Source organism: Ambystoma mexicanum, chromosome 12, assembly GCF_040938575.1.
Source record: "Ambystoma mexicanum isolate Mex_15411 chromosome 12, UKY_AmexF1_1, whole genome shotgun sequence".
In the NCBI taxonomy this organism is placed as follows: Eukaryota; Metazoa; Chordata; class Amphibia; order Caudata; family Ambystomatidae; genus Ambystoma; species Ambystoma mexicanum.
This window is the reverse complement of record NC_090936.1, coordinates 1141045744-1141063782: the sequence shown is the minus strand read 5'-3', so window position 1 is coordinate 1141063782 and position 18039 is coordinate 1141045744. Positions and strand designations below refer to the sequence as shown.

Below are 18039 nucleotides of genomic sequence, written 5' to 3'. Positions count from 1 at the left end.
GGAACACGGCCTGAGCAGTGCGGTTCCTGTCAGCAGATTAACCTGAAGGCGATCACGGAACGGTCGTCGAAACTAGCGCTCGGCCGTCTCAAAGTTTCTGGCACATTCAACCGTAGTCTGTTGGTCCCTGACACTGAAGGCCCCACGCCCGAGAAGGAGACACCGCAAGAAAGCAAAGAAGCACTCAACCCTTCGGAGGAGCAGGGTAAGTCTTACCACGCTACAGGTCCCTCAAGGGAACGGGGGGTAGCCTTTTAAGGCTGCAACGGGTACGGCTCTGGCCTTGATTCTGCAAGCGGCAAGGTGATTGCGTCGGGTCCTATATCCTTGAGCTTGACCTCTACAACTGCAACGGTCCTACGCCCTTGAGCTTGACCTCTACGAATGCAAAGCTTATACTGGCACCGGTGGCCCTCGAGGCATCGGTGCCGAGAGGCCCCATTGGAACGATCCCGCCAGCGGTGAAGCATTCTTTTGTACCAGAGTCTGGATGGCAATTCTTTGACTCCAAGATTGATGTATGACGACAAAGGAGATCCGACCCCTTTTGGCATCGAGCCGATGAGCAGGGGAGCTGGGGAAGCTAATTTTTGCCCTGGCTGAAGGTCTGCACGAGGCAAGTGAGCTTGACAACTCCCCTGAACTCTACTTTCAGCAGGCATCCTCCTTATGGACACCCCAATGCCAAATACAGAAGAACAGTAGAAAAGGTAGTCCTAGCCTTGGTCTGGGCACCCTGTGTTATACTTTCTGACATTCTAGACAAAGGACCGCAGACAGAGAGGGATTTCACTTTGATGCAGCCATATCCAAACCCATTTGTACATTGTGGCAGAAACCATGTTCCACTCAAGCTGTGGATACAGAGTTTATGAAGAAGTACAAGCCAACCAGGAGAGACTTACCCTTCCTTTCGTCTCACCCTACACCAAAGGGTTTGATGGTTCAAGCCACCACAATGAGCTCTAGACCGGCCACATCCCCCTCCAACCTACCCACAGACAGGGATTCCAAGAAAACGGATGCCCTGGCCTAGAAAATCTTTGAGTCAGGGAGCATGGCCCTGAAGGCAATTAATATGTCTGGCACCCTCGCTAAATACTGCCACTGGCTGTGGAGGATAATGGCAGAAGCCCCGTATCACCTAATAGCTGGAAAAGGGAAGTATTTTTTTGGGATTCGAATAATGATGGGAAGGCGGTGGCTTGTCAAGGACTGGCGGCTGTCCTGAACACCGCAGACTGCATAGGCCAATCCATGGGGACGTCCATAGTGCTGCGGAGGTCGGCTTACCTTCACATTTGTGGGTTCTCACCTGATGTCCAGGCCAAGCATTTGGCCATGATGTTTGACAGTGAGCACTTGTTTGGCCCGAAAGCGGAGTCTTTAGATACATTTAAGTTACCTGCTAAGTCGATTGGTCTAACTAAGCAACAGGCTGTCAAGCAATCCTTTGGCTTCTCCTCCAGATGTAGAGGCTACAGGCGGTATGTCCTGTTGGCAAAGGTACAGCTCCCGCAAGCAAGGCAGGGGCATAGGCATTTCTAACCATTTGGACGGGGCTGTGGGTCCTCTAAGGGCCAGCAGACTGGCAGCAGCAAGGGTGGTGGCACCTGCTAAGCCGCTTCCAGTTCTCTTCACATGTTTCTCCAGTTGGAGGGAGTGTATCCAAGCACTGTGGGTGAAAGGAGATAACCTCTGATGCCTGGGCCTTAAAGCTTGTCAGATGTGGATGTCTACCCTGTCTAAAAAGACCTCCAGATAGACCACCCCCACTTCCACATCAACCGAAACACAAGCTGAAGGAAAAGCTGAGCGCACTGGTATTAAAGGGTGCTGTGGAAGAGGTGTCCCCCGAGGAGAGAGGATCGGGATGGTACTTGCGTTACTTTCTGGTACCCAAAAAAGGACTCGTTAGTCACATCCTGGACCTCAGGGCCTTCAACAAGATCCTGAGGAAGGGCAAGTTCAGAATGGTGATGTTGAAAGAAATTCTCCAGGCACTACAGCACCAGGACTGTTTGGTGGTGTTGGATCTACCGGATGCTTATTTCCATTTGCTGAGCCATTGAAATCACAGGCAGTTCCTGAGATTCGTCATCCGGGACACATCGGTTCAAGGTGCTCCCCTTTGGCGTAACCTCTGTGCCGAAGATTTTCACCAAGCTGATGGCAGAACGTGATGGCGGCACACCTCAGGTATCCACCTATTACTGTACCTGGATGGCTGGTTGATCAGAGGAAGGTCTCGACACATCAAGGATACATGGTCTCTGCTTCAGTTTGGGCTTCTTCCTGAACTTCCAGAAGTCGCACCCTGAAGCTCCAATCCATTGTGGCAGTCCTGGGCAGACTGGTGGGGAAGAATTCCCTTTTGATGGGTGAGTCTCCGGGGTCAGGCAGATGGTCAAGCTTTTCTAGCAACACAGCAGTCTACCAGTGTCTTCCTTCCTCCATCTTTTAGGTCTCATGGCCTCTTGCATTTTCTGGTACCAAACCACAGACTGTGGATGCAATCCCTTAATTGGCTACTGAGTGATTAATGGTCCCAATACTTCAACAACATGAAGTACATTCTCAAGGCGTTGAGGTTTGCGGCCAGTGGCCTCTCTTGGTGGTCAAGCAGAGTGCATGATGGCGGGGAAACTCATTTGGCCGTAGCCTCCGACCAAAGTGGTCACTGATGCGTTCCCTGAAGGGATGGACCGCTCACTGTGGAGATCTGCAGGTGAATGGTATTTTGTCCCCAGTCATTCTGGTGGTTAACACAGTGGCTATGTACTACCCCAACAAGCAAGGGGGGGGGGGAGGTTGTGGTCCCTGCCCTTATGCAGGGAGACACTGCAACTGTAGTTCTGGTTGCTGGAGAATGAGAGCTCCGCTCTTGTAGCCTATCTGGCAGGAGTGGAGTACGGCCTGACTGATGCTCTGAGCAGGCAGAGCAGTGTCTCACACGAGTGCAAAGAGTGCCAAGAAGTTCCAGATTTTTTTTTCCACTCTATGGTTTATAGTGGACCGGTATGCCACGAGGGCCAACGCGAAGTACAGATTGTTCTGTTCAAGGGAATTCCTAATGAAGGGGGCACTAGGAAATGTGTTTCTGGTGGAGTGGGGTCTTCAACCTCAATTATGTGTTTCTGCCGATACCCGTCATCCTGTGGATTCTCGGGTGGGTTTTGAGCCACCATGAGCTGATTCCCTCAGACTGGGCCGGGAGAATATGGTACTCTGAGCTTCTGGAAATGGCCATTTGTCCACCTTTCCAGCTTCCTCGGAGGCCGGAGCTCCTAGCCCAGTCAGGTCGGGTGCTCCATCTGAACCCAGAATCCCTCAGTCGACATGCGTGGCTCTTGAGAGGATGACTGGGACCTCTCAGAAGAGGTATTTGAGGTGTTACTGGCTGCAAGCAGACCTTTTACTAAATCCTTGTACGTGTGCAGGTTGAGAAAGTTTGAGGCATGGGGTAAGGAGTGCAGGATAGACCGAATTGCCTGCCCTGCCACCACAGTGATGGAATTCCTTCTGTCCCTGACTTCTATCCCTGGATTCGTCTGGCCCTTTTGGGATAGGCACAGTCAAGTGCCAATTTCAGCTTTGAATGTGTTTAAGAAGTCTCCGGATCAGGGATCCTTTTTTACTATTCCAGTAATGACTCAATTTCTGAAAGGCCTTGGAAATGGATTTCCGCCTACACCTTTTTTGGTTCCGGTTTGGGACCTCAATTTGGTGCTGACCTTTTTGATGGCGGCTCTGCTCGCCCTTAAGATCACTTTCCAGGTGGCATTCACGTCAGCAAGGAGTGTGAGCGAGCTTCAGGCTCCATCTTGTAGGCTGTCTTTCCTACATTTTTGCAAAGAGAAGGCTTCTCTTGAAGTCTGACCTACATTTATGCCAAGGTTGTATGAGTTCCACGTCTCTGAGCATTGACCTACCAGTGTTCTATCCTCCACCCCATGTCAACTCGTAGTAGTAGCTCTGTTCAATGCTCCAGAGGCAAGAAAAGAATTTATAAAATGGATCTCTTTGGACTAATAATAAATCATGGGATAAAGTGTCTATAATTGGAGATCATTGAGTGGGATATATGGGTACCAGCCACTTAAAGTAATCTATGAACAACTAGGGGATGAAATGAATAAAGAGAAAGATGGGGAAAGGCTGCACAGACTGGACCTGTAAAGGGCGCTCAGCTTCTATGTGGCTAGGACAGATTTTAGGCGTCATGACCAACCTTTTATGGCTTTCTCGCTATCTAGGAAAGGTCTATCAGTATCCAAGCAAACTATTTCCCACTGGATAATTCTCTGCATTGCAGTGTGCTACCAAATAAGCGTGAAAAAAATTGCCACCAGGCATCAGAGCGCATTCCATAATGAGCGTAGCTACATCCTCTGCATATGCGTACTCCTACGTCCCATCCCATTTCCTCCATCCTGTATGGGCGACCCCAGGGCAAATACGGTACTGGAAGTGTGTGATGTCACGCACAGGCGGGCGTGATCATGTATTCTAGCCCCGGCCTCTGCCACGTCACCCCTTTTACCGCATGGACGGTAACAGACCTTCCAACGACAACAGAGGGTTTTTTTGTATGCTTCACAGTAGCTTTCCTACCCTTTTCTCATTCTTTATTTACCGCCTCCGGTTCCTCACTTCCCCGGTGCATGCCAGTCATGGGAGGGTTTACTCGCTGTGCCTCGTCTGACCGCTTCTTCCTGGCTTCCGATCCACATGTGCTCTGCCTCGAGACCCTGGATTAGAGCACGGTGGGATGCATGCACGGCCTGCAGCATGCTGATGCAGTGGACCCTGAAGAACTGGTTTTCATGGTGGTGAGAAATATTCAATAGGTCACCGCTGCAACACATCAAGGACTTCATCGGAAAAGCCAAGCCTCAAGATAAGTCAAGTACATTGTTCAATGAAGCACCCCAACTGGGAGACTCTTTTCCGGGAGTCTCTTCTGGTGGGAGGCCTGAGCCTAAAACAGCTACCAGCGCACGCGCTAAGGGGCCAAAGGACAGTAACTGGGCCTGGCGCTGATGAGTGCAAAAGCTCTGTTACCACACTGTCTCATGAGGGGTCTTCAGGCCCTTGGACCAGACTGCGGCCAGAGAGAGGGGGGCGTCTATACACCGCATGAATCAGGCTGAGGGAGCTCATCCTCCCGGAAAGTCATCCGAGGACAAGCTCAAGGAACACTGTGCTGAACACAGCCTTTCTGTGTATTCCTGAGGCACTGCAGCAAGCAATCAAAATGGCTGGCCGTCATGGGGCAGGCAGCACAGGGCCAGAGGTACCTAAAATGACACCAGGGACATATAGTGACTACTGAGGCTTCAAATACCCGTCCTTGCACCCCATACGCGTCCTCACCATCTAAGTGGGCAGTGCAAGTGGATAGCATGCCATATTCCCAGACACCGTTGGCCACAGGCTCCTCTTATTAGAAACTCCCTGCCCGTGCATTACCTGGGGTGCCCTTATCAGGGTCATTCATAGCCCTCAGCGCCAGGGAGAACCGTTCTCTCCCCGGGGGCCATCAAGACACCCCGCAGTGCCAAGCCTCTTGTCCGCAGTCCTCGCAAGCGGCCTGCGAGGAGAGCTTCTTTGATGGGTTCCTTCAGCTAATGAAACTTGACCAGATGTCAGGGATTCTCAAAGGGCTCATCAGGAAGGTGATGCCCCAAATGCTGCCTCAACAGCAGCCTAGCCTGGCACCCATTCTGGCTCCCCCACTGGCAGCTCCACGGGCACTCAGCATCTCCTTTGCCTCCTCCTCCAACACCCTCCACTCCCAGTGGTTCAGGTGGCACAGGCACAAATGCTCTGAGAAGCAGGCTGATGCAAACCCTAAAGCAAGCAAATGCCAGCGACATTCTTGCTGACACTAATCAGAAGCTGTAGCAGGAAATAGACTGTGTGCAGGACCTCCTAGCAGAAAGACAAGCCGCTTTCAAATCAGGCCTCACTGAGGCAAAGATCATCACGCAAGATATGTTGGCGGCATCAGTATCTCGCATAGACACAGCGAGCAGGGGCATTTGCCTAGGCGTAGATATGCGCCGTGCTGCTGGATGCATGCTACCAAGTCTGCAGCAGAGTTGCAAGATTGCATCAACGGCTACCCTTTTGAGGGGGGGCAGATCTGTTCCACTCGTTCACCGATGAAGAGCTCACCAAAAAGAAAACTTGTTCCTAGGTAGCCAAGTCACTGGTGGTGCTTACTGTCTGTATCTAAACTTGTTGCTCAGAACCAGCACAGACGAGATCTGCAGGCCGGAACCTTCTGCACCTACGATTCCTACGATTCACTGTGTTGGGGCACCTTTTCCAATACAGGGTGTTGCTTTTTGGCCTAAACTCAGCTCCCTGTGTTTTTACGAAATTCATGAACATGGTGGTGGCGCTCATCAGGGCCGAGTGGCACTGCCTTTATCCTTACCTGGATGATTGGTTACTCTGTGCCAGAGATGACAGACTTGCTACACCAGCTCGGCTTCTCGATCAACCAGAACAAATCACAGCCCTCCTCCACGCAAGTTAATCCCTTCCTGGGGGCCAGGTGGGACACGGTAGCTCATTCCCACTCAGGAGAGGATTGCAGACATACGGAAGACAGCTCTTCATTAACTCTCCAAACACAAAACATCTGCTTGGGGGTTTCTGCATCTCCTGGGTTTGTTAGCATCTTGCATTCTAGCAGTGCCCAAGGCCAGGCTAAAGTTTTGAAGAATCCAGCTGCATCTGGCTTCTGTCTAGGACATGGATGTAAATCTGCAATCGACCAAGCTACCCATAGTCACTTCCCTCCAGCAGGATCTCCAGTGGTGGCTCGAACCGAGCAATGTACTGCTGGAAGCCCCACTGTGGCCACAAAGCCCTGCTATAACTATTACCACAGACTCCTCCCTGCGGGGTTGAGGAGCATCTTTATGTGACCGCTTCATTCATGAAGGCTAGAGTGATCAGGATGTACATCTACACATAAATGCCTTTGAGCTCAAAGCGATCGGTCTTACGCTGCAAGCATTTTCAACGCAACTGCAGGGCAGGACCGTTCTGGTGCGGACGGATACTGCTGAACATCCATGTTCTACCTGAAAAAGCAGGGTGTCGTCCGGTCTCCATTACTCTTCCTCATGGCAATGGAGATTTGGGAATGGGCTCCGGACCACAGCATGCACATGCTGTCGGTTCATCTGCTGGGAGACAGCCACTCGGAAATGGACAGGCTGAGCAGGAACACTTGGGAATTGCTAAGCCAGTCTCACATTTTTCAGCAGTGGGGTTTCCCGCAGGTGGACCTCTTTGCATTGGAACTCAACTTCAAGTTCAGGACCTCCACTGACTGTTGATGCTAATATCCCTGAGGGGGTCGTCGAGGGTGTGGTTCTCTGATCTTCTGCATCTGACAGCTCTGGGACCGGTAACTCTGCCAATCGACTCCCCGAGGTTCCTCTCTCAGCAACAGGGAGTGGTAGTCCACCCAGATCTGGAGGGGCAAGCCCTAGCAGCCTGGCCTGATCAATTGAAGCTGCAGCCCTGCAATTTATCTGAGGACAACCTCTGCATTATTCAAAAACTCGACCGACCAGGACCAAATACCAGAGCAAATGTACCAGATTTTGCTTCTGGCTGTTAGGGAGAATTCTCTGTAAGGCTAATTTCCCAAACCTAGTGAGCCCCCCAGCAGCTTTGCTGGATTTTTGGGGTTTATTTTTTTTCTCCTGTTAAGAGTGAGACTCTTTTCCTCCCACTCTTAGACATGATTTGAGGTGTTCCTTTGACTTCGTATGTGTTTTATGGGCTATGGGGTCTTTACCCCCATAGGGCTTCATGTGTTTTTGGTATGTGGGTTACACAGCACCCTCCGTGCCGTAACCCAGGGGTGTCGTAGCGACCCCCAAACATAGACTCCATACCCTGGGACTGACTACTGTACCCTGGGACTGACTACTGTATCCCAGGGCATGTAAAGTCACCATTGGCTTTACTAGACTCAAATTGTGAACAGAACCAGTACAAACCATCATATTGTGGACGTACTGGTCGTGGCAATTCGATTGCCCCGGGGTCTGTTGTTCGAGGGGGCACTGTCCAGCCCCCCCCGACCGAGTTTTGGCTGGTGGCAGTGGATACTACTTTTTATATTCAACCGCGAATATATTCCTATGGGATTTTCCCATTGTTCGAGGCTACCACTTTTTAATATAGCCTCGAACATACCGCTGGTTTATTTAATTAATATTAATTCACCGGTTGGTACATTTTGCCGAAACTTGGTTCCAAAATGCCGTTTGTGTTCGCTTCTGTGACTCCAACCCAAGTCGTACCCTTTGTTCCACTTTTTGGCGGGCTCCACAGAAGCCTCCAAAAGTGGTGCCACTCTGTCTGGGTACCACAGCTGGTGTGGGAGGGGGTTTAGGCACCCTGGACTGAGTTGCCTCGGCAACTCAAGTCTCACTCTTGTGTGATTGGCCCAAGTGGTGAGCCGCCCGGATCACCACTTAGCATGTTTGACAGCTAGGCTGAATGAATGGGGGTTTTCTGCATAAAAGCAGGGCTTTGGGGACTGGAACTTCAGAAGTCGCCACAGGACCTAAAGAATCCGAGGAGGGAGAAGCCGAGTCAACCTGCAACGACGACGCCACCGGTGGAGCCCTGCGGAACCGTCTCACCACTTTTCCAGACGACAGAGGAGATCTCCAGCCCATAGAGTCTTCTTCCTTTGACTGCTGGGGATAACCAGTTTGCCTGTCTTTTTGCCTTCCTGGACCATCTCGTGGCCGCCTTGCCCGTGCCAAGCACCCCGGCAACCGGAATACCACAGATCACCACTACCGCAAAGAACAGGGTGGTACCTTGTAACCGGGAAACTCTGCGGCTGGTTTCTTCCCTGGCAGCGCAACGACCTTCAGCTTCCCTCCACGTCGAGACCTCTTCTTCCTCTGGACGAAACACTGACTTGCGCCCGCTGCCAGGAACAACTGGCCCCGCTGGAGCGTTCTTCCCACTTTCAGGTACTGTCCCGCTGGCTTCCCTTGCGACAGATTGTTCGGGGTGACAGTAAATCCTCGACTTTCTAACCTGGGCTAGCCTGGGGCCTGTTAACTAACTTTTCCTGACTTTATCTCCATCTTTTATGAACTTTCTACAAAGACTCTTTGGGCATAACCCCACTGTGTGATCCTGGACACATTTCGCTTGCTCTCTCTAAGAGTGGGCCTGGCATTTGAACTTCCTTGCTCCCCAGTAGACTTTGCCTAACCTGCCTCACTGTGGTTCTTTGAAAAGAATTGAATATTGTGTGCTTTCATAACTCTGCCCTTTTCCTTCCTTTTTAATAACTTATTAGAGTGCCATCTTATGTCAAGCGCTCACCTCTGTCTGAAAATAAGTGGTGTTTCTCATTAAGACTTGTCTAATAAGTAATAAGGGTTGTATATATATAATAGTGACTGTGTGTTGAATTTATTTACCTCTCTTTGTGCTAGTGTAAATTACAAGTGTGTCTTTAAATAAATAATTATATACTTTTACACCAAAGCTCTGGTCAGTGTTTGCTTGTGCTACTGTGTCTCTGTACCTATTGTGTATACTCTATATACTACCTAACTCATCTTGAGAGAAGTCTGACTGCTCAGCCACAGCTACCAGGTAAATCTAGTCAGACTGCTACCAATTGGGTTTACTGCCAACCACCTGTAGTCCTAAATCTTTTGCAGTGGTCCCTAAGGAAACTGCACAGGTTTCTGCCTAACACTGGCTGAAGGACAAACAAATCGATCCTCTTGCATGCACTCTAGACGACGGCTTAATTTTTGTGGCACATCTAGCACGCTCAGAGGTGCATGAGTATACCCGTCGCACCTACCTGGCAGCCATAGGAGTCTACAAAAATTCCTCAGACTTCACTTTCACTGCAGCCAATCCAGTGGTGAAAAGCCATCTAAAGGGGCTCTCAAGGTCCATCCCAGTTCAGACCTCATCCAGTCTGGGACCTCAATATAATGCTAGCAGCATTGGCGCATACGCCCTTCGAACCAATGTCGTCCGTGGATATCCAATGGGTTACACTCAAAGCTGTCCTCCTTGTAGCCCCTAAGTCCGCCAGATGGGTTAGCGAGATCCAGGCACACTCTGCGTCTAAACCCTTCAAAATATTTGACGAAGGCAAGGTGGTCCTTAGGACACCCCCCAAATTCCTACACCTGAACCATGAAGTATGCTTACCAGTGTTTTTCCCAAACCCTAAATCTGAAGCAGAAAAGGCACTGCATCTTTTGGACCTCTTCAGGGTCCTCAAATTCTACCTCTCCCCCAGAAAGCAGGAAAACTGAGGCACATTCGGTAGAGCCTCTAAGGGTTTACAGACGTCTAAAGCATCCATAACTAGATGGATGATGTCTGCTATGGTTCTATGTCCATACATCGAGATGAGTTTTTTCTAAATGTTTTAGACAAAATTATTTTGAAAAAACTCATCAAATTTTTCTTTTTTTAATATTTGGAGGTAAAGGGGATGGGACGTAGGAGTAATACAATGTTTGGGGGATAGCTCAGGGGCAACCCGATCACACGCTTAAAAACCACTCTTGTATTAAGTGTTATAAAAGAAAATCTACCATTATAATTAAGTATTCACTGTAATGACTATAATACCCCTACTCCCAAGTCCCCTTTCCTCCATACGACCCACCTCCATGTGTAAAAAGATTTCTGGACAATGACCTCGTTTAGTGATGGAGGGTAAGGCTAGTGGGCGTGATCACGCCTGCGCCTCTGTGCTCTATCATACATTTTTAGGGGAAGCTGTTCCTTCACTGGCTAAAGGTTCCGGTACCGTCCCTGTCTCTGATACACCCATAGAGGATGGAGGAAAGGGGATTTAGGACTAGGAGTATTATAGTCTTAAGAACCTATAAAGGTGGAGGTCTGGTGGGTGGGTCAGGTGGATGTGGGATAGCCCTGTTACGTTAATCATGTAGTTCTGCTGATGGTTTTGCAAGAGAATACATTGGATTTGTGCTACTACCCTAATCAGATTTGTGTGAGCTCTGTTACTCAACAGCACAAAGGCTTTGGCCTTGCTGGTATGTGACATGGCAGCCTCCCTTTCCTTCACTGCCCACCTCATCACCACCCTGCTCATCCTCCCCCAGCGGATCCACTTCTGTTGTCGGTGGTACGACTACTGCTGGAAAGAATTACCACTGCCTCTACTTTTTGGTACCCAAGAATAATGGTGGCCAGCATCCCATCATGGATCCGAGACGCCTTTGTTTCTAGCCAAATAAGGATAAATTCAAGATGATCCCTTTGACCCAATTTTCCAAACCCTCTGGCAGCAGGACTGACTGGACAGTCAGAAAACCTCTCATGTGCCATTTCATTCAAAGCGTTGGAATTGGTTGAGGTTTGTAACTCACATTACCAGGTTGCAGTCCTGTCCTTTGGTCTTTCCTCTGCTAACAGCTGTGTACCACGCTGTTGGATAAAGTCTCATGAGGGGGCAGATTCACGGCTTTCCTCATCTGAACAATTGTCTTGTTTGTGTGTGCACCCCAGACACTTTTCTGCTGCACAACTTGGGCTTCCCTTCATCTTCAAGAAAGTAATGCTCTCCCAGTTGCTCCATTTATTAAGTGAAGTTCTCAACTTGCTTTTGGGCAGGATGTTTCCTCCAGAGGATCGTGTGGAGCACATCCTTTATCTGGTTTAAGTATTCCAACCCCTGGGACAAGCCCTATGAACAGCCTTTCTGGGTCTTTTGGGTCTTTTGGGTCTCATGGCATCCTGCATCTTGGCGGCAACTGAGTCTTGGTTGTGCATGCGATCAGTTTCAGGGTGACATGACGGATCCTTGCTGAGGGGAGAACCATTTTGGCAAACTTGGTCTCATTTGAAAGTAGTCGAGCATGCCATACTGATTTGTTGGGATGATCACCTGGATGTTCTGTCCGTGTGTGCACAGGTCTCCTGCTGAAGTGAGTGAGCACATCAATCTGTTGGCTGGCCCCGTTTGCTTTCCTTTCTTCTGCACAAGCAGATGTGTTCAGATTCTGACAGACAACACAGTGACCATGTATCACTTCATCGATAATGCCCAAGTCCACACACCCTCTGTTTCCCACCCTACCTGAGGCTGGGTGATCTGATCCCCCAATTTCCTCCCCTTGTTCCTTGTAGATCACTTGCTGTCAAATTGCCCACTTCCCCCGTTAGCTCCCCACTCCCTTGTTTCTCTGTCCCCCCTCCTTGTTCTTTTCCCTGCGATTGTAACGCACCTAGTTGCTTCTCAGTGAGTTCCGCACTTGCTAAATACCCTCATAATAATAAAAAGGAAGGTTAAGTTGGGTCGTTGCATCTGTACAGGGAAGTGATGCACCGGTGGTTCTATAAAATGTCTGTTGGCGACCCATCTTTGAGACCGAGAATATGATTGCCGGTGCTTTGAGCAGGCAGACATCAATCTCCCACTATTGGGAGCTCTGTGAGGGAGATGTGGGTGAGATCTTTGCCTTTTGGGGACCCCTCAGATTTGCTCTTCACATCCAGTGTCAACTGGAAGTGCAGGTTATGATCCAGGCAATGGTCCCCCACTGGTAAATTCCTGTAGCTTTCTGTCGAACTGAACTTCTCTATGGGTTGCCTCCAATTCCTTTTGTTCCGAAGGCTCTCAGAAGACTGTGATAGTTAAAGTCCATCCTGATCTCTGTAGACTGGGCCCAGAGGACAAGGTACCAGGCGCTTTAGACATGTCCATATGTCCTTTCTGACGTCTCGCAGGGAGCGTGGATCTGATCTGCAAGTCATAGGGCAGGGTACTTTGTTCAATCCTGTGCAGCCTCAGTCTTCATGCTTGACTTCTGAATGATGGGGTACAAGGAGGGGGATCTGTCTGATAACTGTAGAAGTGCACATTTCCACTAGGACTGCCACTGTGTCCATCCACCTCTGCAGATGTAGAAACTTTTCAGATTGGTGTTGTGAGAGGGGTCTTGACCCCTCGAACTGTTTGGCCTCTGCATTTTTCCATTTTCTGCTTTCACTGTCCTGACAGGGTCTTCGCATTAGCACTGTCAAAAGATACCTAGGCACTGTTTCAGTTTTTACGAGGCCCCCCCAAATAAGGCTTGTTCTGTATCGTCCCCACTGTCGGGCAGTTTTTATTACATAGGATGTTAACCTTTAAGCTTTCTCATGTGAGCCCAGTTTGTGCCTTTACATTTTTGCCCTTTGCGGTTCTTCACCCATAAGTTTATATTTCTACTTGCAGTAACCTCCATTAGGTGGCTAGGTGACTCCGGGCACTGTATGTTAATCCTCCCTATCCACTTTTCTCCTCAGTCACTTTCACCTTGGAAAAGGCCAATCTTCCTTCCTAAGTTCATGTTAAACTTGGACTTGTGGCAGATGTTGGGAACATTTTAGGCAACTTTCCCTCCATATGCTATATACCCCCTTTTAACCTAGCCTGACTTTTGACTGAGAAGTAAAGCCTTTAGCTTCACTTTGCTAGCATTTAGCTGATTTGTCATGGGGAAACTGATCAGTCCTTGAGAATATCAGTACTGGGAAACATTTACCTTTGTCTTTTTACTTTTTTACCTGTTTTGGTAACTTTTCCAACAGTGCACACAGCATCATACAATGCAGTGCATGGGGATACTTTTGTATCACCCTAGTCTTTTACACTGGGGATTTGTGGTCACTTTTATATGTGCTTAAAGACACGCTGGTGGCAGCAGAGCCATTTTTACAATTTGTGCATTCTTTTTAGTGTATGCATTTGTGTTTAGTCAGGCTACTAAACGTGGCTAGTGCCCTAAAAATGTCCCTGCCATGAGATTTATCACTTGTCTTTTGGCCATATTGTGTCTTGGCCTTCTTCCTGCCTTCTCAGTTCAGGAAATCCCTAATATGGTCATGCATTTGCCCTGCAAAGCTGCTGTTTTCACAAGCTAGTGCATGCAATTTGTGTGTGGACCCAGGAAGTGGGTGGGACTGTCTGGTCCCATTCCACAACCATGCTGCCTGACAATCTGGTGTGCATGCATAAGTGAAACCCACAGTGTGCCCTGATTGGACCACTGCTGGCTGTGTGAGTGGTGCAGATCTTTACAATTGGTGGGATGGTTTTTGCCATGAGCCTGGATTTGGGTTAAGAGGACTCCTGGAGCCAAGTGAAGACCTGTGGACAACACCTGAAGAGGCCTGACGACCTTCCCTGCAGTCACCCCGGTAAAGCTCTGCTGGACTGCCTGATCTGAGAAGGCCCTTTGCAGTTCTTCAACCCTTGGACTGGTGGGACCAACCAGTCTGTCTTCTCGTGCTCCTGCAATCCTGAGCCCTCAGATTCGTCCCTGGACCACCCGGTGGACCGACCAGCTCTGAATTGATCTACCACCCCCGAAGCGTTGCCGTTTTGCGTTTACGGACAGAACTTCGTTTTACAGGTCACTTTCCTGCCAAGGTTCTAATTCCCAGTATCAAGGGATCCTGTCATGGAAGGTCGCCTTTGATCGCGACTGGAGAGATGCCTGCTGTCATCAGTGCGCAGTGACTGTTGCTGGCACCAGCTTTCTCCAGCATGGGGTCTGGCATGGATTCACATGCTCATGAATATTACCTGTCGTCAGGCTGGGAATTCTCTGTAAAAAGAAAAGCAGTTTTGCTTTAGGTTGAAAGCTGCATTTCTCCTCTAAACCAATCACTGTGCTTTTCGAGTTTCGGACTATTTTGATATTTTCGGATACATTTATTAGTTTTTTTCTCAGATTGTTTCCTCAGTCGATCGTTGATCCATTATCAACAGCAGGGATCCATTGTCTGCAAAGATCTGCTTCATCGCCAGTTCAAGTTTTGGAGACACAGGCTCTGGCCTACTTTGCACCTTATACAATGTCCGAAGAGAAGAGGCATCTCTTCAAGATATGCACGAAATGTGAACTATGCAATGTCTATGTTGAGGATCAGCACCTCAAGTGTTTGTATTGTCTACATCTGGACGACGATGAGCAAGGATGCAAGATTTGCTGTGGTGCTTTGAGGAAAACAAAGGAGGACCGTTACAGCGGCTTGGCGACGTGGCTCAAGTTGTGGAAGGCCTCTGACTCGGTATCAGGGCAGTCATGCCTAATCCAGGACCGGCCCGTCCCGTGCTCCTTCTGAGAAGAGGATAAAGGTCCTTTGAGAATGCCCATTCACAGGGGTTCCAAAAGAAAGCTAAGCACCATGCTACAGATCTCGCTAGGGTCACTGAGGCTGCTGGACCCATTTTGGGAAGGACACGTTCCCCATCTGCATCCACGTCCACGGTAAACCTGCCGGTCACGGGTGCTCCTTCCAAGAGGAAGTCCCTGACCCCATTGAAACCTCGATTGCCGTCCACGGACAAGGCTACACTACAGGGCAGAAGACCTCGGGTGGTTTCTCTCGTCCACCGTCGACAGCGTCATTGATCATGACTTTGTAGACTACCACAGACCCCTCTATGAAATCACCAGCATCCTCTTCATCGACGACTCCATCGACGACCATCACAAAGTCATCGAAAGAGGGCCTTGCTACATCTGTGGTCTCCACCACCAAGATGACTACGACCCTACAAGTATCCTTGCCTCCCTGGTGTACGGCTTCAGCGGCGGCCCCGCCGTCCACCACGGCTGACTTTCCAGATCAGGTGCCCATTATTGCTTAATTCGTGAAGGAGTCGGGGGAGTGGGGGGAGTGCAGTAAGCCTCCACTACCTACAGAATTCCCCCCCCCCCCCCCCCCAGGAAGGGGGTGTTGTCCCCTACGGGGACAGCACACATCTACACAAGCTCAGTCAATGACAGTTTGCCCAAGGACTACTACTCGGACCACGAGGGGGCCGTGGGGACCCTGTCAATGGAGGGATCTCTGCAGGGCGAGCACGCTTTACAGTCTAGCCCAAGGAACGCTCCATCCCAGGGCCACTGCCAGCTGCGCTGCTCACACCTCAACCAGTGCCCAGGGACATGTCATTGGATATCCTTGCGACCCTCCACGCCTTGGTGTCGGAGATAAAACTAGGGCTGCCTGCTAACCGTGTGCCTGTCCCGAAATGGAGTTATCAAAGGCAGCCAGACGGAAGCCCTTCCAGGCCAAAGCTTAAGGGGGGCGGACTCTTCAGGCCCAAGATGTTGGCAGCACCGCTCCAGACTATGTCCCCTGTGGTGAAGGATCCACCACAAACTGACACCGGTATAGATACGGACGCTACTTCGACTCATACTGGCAAGTCTGATAGCTATATACCGGCAGACTGGGAGCCACTGGGTGCCGACGAGCCTGCCAGGGCCTTGCCACTGGATGAGGTCTTCAGTTTGGTACCAGAGATGACGAAGAAAGAGGGGTTTCTCTTCAAACGCCGGGAATTCAGATCGAAGACCGTCATGTCGATCCCTCTGCTGGATGTCTGGGAGGATGGTTTGGCCAAGCTGAAGACTCAAAATACCGCCCCCCCCCCCCCCCAAGAGAGACCGGCTGTAGAAGAAGTACAGGGTCCCGGGGTCTTACCCTGACGCCGCGGTGTCGGCCACTGCCAGGAAGCGCTTGTTGAACTCTTTCTCTTCAGCCATGGTGCCTCCAGACCAGGAGGCGAAGAAGCTGGTTGCAGTGGAGAAGCGCACCATTTACACTGCATCCTCCACAGTCCATCTTAGCCCGCAATGACAGGGAGCTATGGTATAAGCTTGGGCCCATTTTGGACTTCCTGCCAGTGGACAAAAAGGTTGAGGCCCTGGCACTGTTCCAGGAAGGTGAGGTGGCCTCGTTTCATATCACCGGTCTCTGCCAGATGGGCAATGGGGTATCCCTCCGATGCCAAGGCTGGCTGAAGTCCAGTCCAAGGTGCTAGACATTCAATTTGATGGGGACAATCTGTTTGACAAGACTGTGGACGAGTCTGTCCAGGCGATTAAGACAGAAATGGACCTGGCACGCTCGCTGGGGGACATAGCAGCAGAGGACGTTGTCGTCCTTTCGGTCCTCTAGAAGGTAAGCTCGGCAGGTCCTCCAAGAGTTTAACGCCCCCTATCATCAACCCTCCCCTTCGATGACCCAAGAGGCCTACAGGAGCTGTTCACAGAGCTACGGCAGCAGAGGGCAGCATCGTCGTCGCCTGCAAGCCAGGACAAAGACGCCCCAGCATGCCTGAACCGGCCAGGGATCAGGAACCCCACTTCCTCACTCCAGTGGGCAGTCGGCTAGCTAACTTTGTCGACAAGTGGAAGACCATCACCACGGGCAAATGGGTGCTGAACTTTCTTCATCAGGGGCACGCCTTGGGCTAACCTCTGAGTTCCCCTGTTCAATAGAACTACAGTGGCCTCCCGAAATCTGTCCACGAGGCCAGATTTTAGAAACGCATCTTCCTGTTTTCTACCCTCTGCCTCATCCTTCTAAGGCAGAGGAAAGATTTGACCATCTGAACCCCACCAGGGTTATCTGCTACAATGTGTCTGGAACAAGGACCATCAGTAAAGATGGCCACCTGTTGGTTATGCTGATGCTCAAGTGGGCAGGGTTCATCCTTTATTTCGTAATGTTCTAATCTGGCCAGAAAGTTGGTGCCTATACTGAATGAGAATCCATTCCTAAAATCTGTGAGAGGACGACTTAATCAGAAAGAACATTACAGTGGTTAAGTAACTTGTTCTTCTGTTACATCGGATTCCTCACTCCTACCCGTCACAAATATGTGCTTTTAGGACAATTGGCTTTTATTTTTGTGACAATTTTGCTGTCCTTTGCTGTTTTTAACGGAATTGGGGGTTGCCGGGGTGGGCTGTTGAGGAAAACACAAGCCAACGAGCCATGATGGAGTCGGAGGTAAGTTTCAAAGATTAGGAATATATGGGAGAAATAATTGTATCCAACAGGTAAGTCATCTGTTCTTTTCCTTTTTGATGTGGCAGATCTACCACACCTCCTAGTATACAATTGGGGGGCGTGAGGCAGGTGGAAATGAGGTCCAGGGGATCATGAAGCTACCCATGTGTACAAGAG

General features: G+C 50.0%; 1 protein-coding gene across 2 annotated transcripts in view; it reads left to right on the top strand.

The window, feature by feature from the left end:
- The window catches only part of NUP107 (nucleoporin 107), a 790450-nt gene that overhangs the window by 731150 nt on the left and 41261 nt on the right, over positions 1-18039 (top strand). The window lies entirely within an intron of this gene.